Here is a 6,001-nt window from a genome sequence, read left to right as displayed (position 1 = left end):
CCTGGTGTGGCATCTGTCCCGGTGTGTCATCTGTCCTGATGTGTCATCTGTCCTGGTGTGTCATCTTTCCTGGTGTGTCATCTGTCCTGATGTGTCATCTGTCCTTTTTGACTTTTGACGCAGGTTCTAGAATGTAATCACTTTAGAGAAACACAAGCATTGGGCTCACAAATCAGGGGTCATAACATGATTACAAATCTTGGGTTCGAACCAACTATCAGCAGAACCTGGCGTGACAAAGGGACGCAACTCTGCACATCGAATTGCGACGCGTTGTACAACCATACACATCAAACAGCCAATGGACGCTTAACCCGTGTCGATCATGTTTTCGTTCTTCCGCGAGTATCGTTGCTATATGGCTGAAATAATGCCGATGCGACGTTAAATTTAACTCCCTCACTCTTCCGCGAGTAGGTTGTACGTCTGGAGTAAGTCACACACTGAGACAGCCACACAAGCCACACAGAAGCATGAAGTTCTAAAGGAGTTTTTTTCCATGTTCGTCAGTTTGGATTAATTGAGTGTGGAGGCTCGCGTCGATACTAGTCTACAGACCATTGATCTCAATAATGAAAAAAGTAAGCGTCTTGATATAAAGGATTGTCCAGAGCACTCGCGGTCTTGAAAGTTCAAATATAAGAAATACATTAACAAGACTCCATGTGTTATAAAAATTATTAAATATTGATACTGTAAGATGTTAAAATCGATATCTGAAAAAAGATGTCTGTATAAGCTGTATCTACACTGACTTAATTTGGGCTATCGAGGCCATCAATGGGTGAGTGAGTATGATTTTACGCCGCTTTTAGCAATATTCCAGCAATATCACGGCGGGGGACACCAGAAATGGGCCTCACACATTGTACCCATGTCGGGAATCGAACCCGGGTCTTCGGCGTGACGAGCCACTAGGCTACCCGACCGTACAGGCCACCAATGAAGATTTTGTGTCAAAATGAGTGAGTGAGTGGGTTTAATGCCGCTTTGTACGGTATTCCAGTTATATCAGGGTATGCTTAATGTGGGAGGAAAGAACGGAGGGATTCAGGTCTCAGACTGGTGAATTATGGTGCTGACAAACCTAGAAACATAGGGCTAACCGGGATTCGAACCCACGACCATAGGTTTCAGGCATCCCCAACGGACACCTATCAAAATGAGAAATACCATTCCAAAACATGTAGATGGTGAGCCAGTCCCAAGATGCACATCTGTCAACGCCTTACAAGGGCTCTCCAACAGAGAAACAATCTACGATGGTGGGAGCATGTACATGCAACTAACACTCTCACAAGACCCACCCCCGGGGAATACGTCAGTCATGAAATCCACGTCAGGGAAGGGGGAACCTGCTGGCGATGACAGACAGTCTGTAAACTCACGAGGAATCAATTTACCAAGTACAACTCTCCCTGATCAGCTGTGGTGCTGGCTGTCAATATGATCAGATCAAATTGAAATGTGCGTCTCTCACTCCGACATACAACATGCAATATTACTACAGTCAGACAAGGGGCGAGCTATGTCGATGAGGCACACCAATTGTGCTAAGTGCTTCACTATACATATTTAAAGTAAAGCTACTGTATTGGCGCAGTGATCGCCCGGCCATGGTGAGCGGAATATGTTGGACAGTTTGAGTTGTCAGCACCGCTTCTATTCCGTCAAGAAGAAGCGAATGTTCGAACATTTCATGTGCAGGCTAGGTTAACAACGTACAGTCGCACCACTTCGGAGAATCAAACATGTTTAAATATTTCAGTTCTAAAGGGTTTATCATACGGAATATTCACCCTATGGTATCAGTCCCATCAACAATAAGGGCGAGTTTACGCCACAATCTTAGAGTATGATGTATACTACTCAAAAGACCTTAACGACTTCTGAAGCCTTTAACTTCTCTTCTTTTGTTTGTTTGTTTGTTGTTTAACGCCGCACTCAGCAATATTCCAGCTATATGGCGGCGGTCTGTTAAAAATCGAGTCTAGACCAGACAATCCAGTGATTAGCATCATGAGCATCGATCCGCGCAATTGGGATACGATGTCATGAATCAACCGAGTCAGCGAGCCCGATCACCATATCCCGTTGTTTGCCTCTAACGACAAGCATAGTAGCCTGTTACTGCAAGCTTCGGATATTCAGGGGTCACTTTTTCATGTAACTTGCGATCAGGGCGAGGGACAAGCAACGCTGTTCCAATATTCAGAGCAATATAAATTCGCACAATATCCCGTCCTAATGAATATTTGGAGAGATCGACAATCTGGATTCGGAGATGATTGTGCCTTCTGGCAATATGTTGACCCCTACTCCCAGGACGTCTGACCGGCATCAGCGTCTGAGCCAAAGATGCCGGAGAGAGATCAAGATCAGCGGTCATTGGGGAACATTTTATTTCGGTTGCGCAGCCTCTCAACACGATGTATATAGAAACATAAGAAAGTGGTACCAGGTATCACCCTTGTCCTAACTGCTGTATGTAGAAATAATACCGTATACCAATGAGAGGAAATAAAGAATTATGCATGAGGTCATACTAAATAAGTTATTAGATTTCACTCCCCGTTAAGACATTTAATTGTCCCAAAGTACCTTCAAAGAAAATCATGTGTTCCCTTCTTTCTTATGTGAAGAAAATGTTGTCCTATCAAGCAATCATAGTTCGTGTGAACCGCATCCGTCGACAGTGAACACTGATGCCACAATTTGATTAAAACTAGAGTAGCACGTACACACAAGCCGCCTTTTATTTACAAAAAACGTGTGTCGGGGAGGGGGGTTGCGATGTGTCAAAGTCACAATGTCGCATAAAGGACACCGCCTAGTACCTGGATACAATGGGATTTTATTATTTTACGTTACTTTGGTTGTCACAGCAACTTGATGATGGTGACAAAAGAATAACGAAAGTCGTATTCCGGATAAAAAAAGTTGCATTTTCGACGGAACGTCCATCTTGTTCTTCAAAACTCGCACCGTTATTATTCATTGACGAAAAGTAGATTACGTATTTAAAGATAAGTGATTAAGGAAGAGATTGGTTTGTAGATTTGAAAAATATGTAATGGTTTGTAGCCAGTCGGAGATGTAGAATTGCGCAGCAAATTCTCAGCGTGCTTTGGCAGACATTCTAACGTTCCGTTTTTTGGTTTGTTTGTTCGTTGTTTAACGCCGCACTCAGAAATAGTCCAGCTATATGGCGGAGGTCTGTAAATAATCGAGTATGGACCAGACAATCTACTGATTGACATCATGAGCATCGATCTACGCAATTGGGATACCATGACATGCATCAACCAAGTCAGCGAGCCTGACCACCCAATGCCGCTCTGACGACAAGCATTGTAAGTTTGTCTGTTACTGCAAGCATCGGTTGCTAATCCGGATCTTCACGGGTCACGTTTTCATGTAACCCATATTCAGAGCAATATAAATTCTCCTTGTACCGCAAGTATGGTTTTCTGAAGACCTATTCTACCCCGGGTCTTCACGGGTCTCTAACGTTCCGTAGGCCACGCTAGTGACATTCAGAAATTGAGTGAGTGAGTATTGTTTTACGCCGCTTTTAGAAATATTCCAGCAATATGACGGCGGGGAACGCCAGAAATGGGTTTCACACATTGAACCCATGTCGGGAATCGAACCCGGGTCTTCGGCGTGTCGAGCGAACGCTTTAACCACTAGGCTACCCGACCGCCCCTCAGATATTGAGAGTGATGAGGATGAGGACATACGGCAACCGGAGCTAACTGGGACCTCACCAGGAAATCCAGGTTGGACAAAACACGTTCTCTTTTTTTGTAACCTCTGTCATCTTCTGACCTCTGACCTGACCATTATGTACAGAAAACTATATTGAAGTGTCCAAAGAATACAATTTGTAATTTTAACATAATTTTTAAAAATTGAACAGCTCTTTATTTCGGAACAATAATTGAGCTCCTAAACATTACAATATTATACTGATCGCAAAACGTGCAGGGGCACCCAGCAGGACTTGGCCAGAGTAAACATCACGGGTGTGGGCTTCGGGAATCGAACCCGGGTCTTCGGAGTGACGCGTCTGTGCTTTAACTACAAGGCTATTTCACCTAACGTTATGACGACTAACTTACTTTTCTCTCTCTCGAATTGAATCTTCAGGTACGCGCATGTACAAACTCCGTTAAATCTCTACGATTTTGTGAACATGTCATTATCCTATTCGATTCAATTCAATTGAAATTTTGTTTGAAGTCCCTGGGTGCACCATTTCGAGTCGGGTGTGTTTGGACGATTGGACATCAAACTGAGTATTAATTATGCAAGCTATGTTATGATAGACTATGGTGTAACTGACAGTGTCTAATATTCAATTACTTGTTGGTAATGTCTGTGTTTATCGTCTGTAGTTGTGGAGGTATTGATCAATTGGTGTAGTTTCATTGCAAACAGAGCTGACCGGATTTTCAAAACACACCATCAGCTGAAACACGTGCCGCATTGATTCCCCGTGCAAACTGAGCCACTGTTCCTCGGGCAAGTGTGTTCGTTGATCATGAATAATTGTAGGGATATTCTTATGAAAGTGTGTGCTCAGCCTTCACAACAAAATTTCCATAAAATGTTCATGATCCCCAACTATTTTTCTTTAGTATATGTCGTGGTCAGGGAGCAACCATTTGATTTCCAGGCTTTCGGGCAGGATTTCATAAAAAAATAATCAAGCCCCTGCTTCCCTTTTTTTTTAAATTACATATGCCTGGCATTGTGGGAGAATAAAGGTTCCCTTTTCTTGCTGACTATATTAAAGTGTCCATATTTATTTACTTTTGCATAGATTGAGAACCTGTTAATGTCAGGAAAATACTTAAATCCTGAACATTAAAAAAATGCTGATCTTAAACAAGATCTTAGTTCAAGAAAATCACAATGTGTTTTTGAGTGAGTGACTAAAGGAAGTTATATAGATTTAGTATTACCTCTGACATCAAGAATACCCTTCAGATACTATACTACCGCCTCCGTGGTATAGTGGATAGAGCTTCAGCCTAGAGAACGGAAGGTCGGTGGTTCGATCCCCGGCCGCGTTAAACCAAAGAGACATTGAAATAGGATAGTTGTTGTTTCCCTGCCTGCTGTTCGGCATTAAGAGTAAAAAACAACCACCGGTCGGCTCGGTGTCTGAGTGGGGCATCAATATAACCTGCGGCATGGTATCTTGGTGGACTATGAAACCAGCATCAGTCTGGACTAATACAAGCAGCCACACACACAATCCAGTGCAATGGTCTTGAACCTTAAACCCAATTTCACCTCTTACCGAGAAGGAAAATACCCTTTGATTTAATTCCAATATCCCGACTATAACAACGAAGAGCCATATCACGATTTAGTGCATGTGTGTCTTCAAACGTATTCCACAAACGTTGCTGATGCAGCTCCTGAAGTTTCTTAGTCCCCTCCCCTTCCCTGAAACACCCTCATCATCCGGGCACTGTCACACAGACGAGGTAATTTGGGGTCCCGAACACGTGTCATTATTCCAACCCACGGTGCTTTCAATGAAGATGGATGACACAGATTGTCGTTGTCGTTTGATGATCCACATAGAGAGGATTTGTAGCCTTTACCTTTTTAAAACCCCAGTCGTGGTTCAGTCCCTCATCACACTGAGTGTCTGGGGATGCTGACAAACGACGTATTTGGGGAATATCAAAGGAACGGAAGTCAGTAAATTCCTAAATGAAAAAACAGTTGGTTCAACTTTCTTGTTAACCTCACTGCCTCACTTCAAATAACAAATCTGTGTGACGTGTAACATAGTCCTCTGATGTGTCAACCCTTTCGTGAATGTAGAAAATATAACTTTTCTATATTGAGTTCAAGATTTTGTTTCTTTGTTTGTTTGTTGTTTAACGCCGCACGCAGCATTATTCCAGCTATGACGACTGTCTGAACATAATCGAGTCTGGACCGGAATCCAGTGATTGATATTATGAGCATCGATCAA

This window comes from Haliotis cracherodii, unplaced genomic scaffold (assembly GCF_022045235.1).
Source record: "Haliotis cracherodii isolate W230 unplaced genomic scaffold, xgHalCrac1.p SCAF_6, whole genome shotgun sequence".
In the NCBI taxonomy this organism is placed as follows: domain Eukaryota; kingdom Metazoa; phylum Mollusca; class Gastropoda; order Lepetellida; family Haliotidae; genus Haliotis; species Haliotis cracherodii.
The sequence above is the reverse complement of the archived record's forward strand: the minus strand, read 5'-3'. Positions refer to the sequence as shown.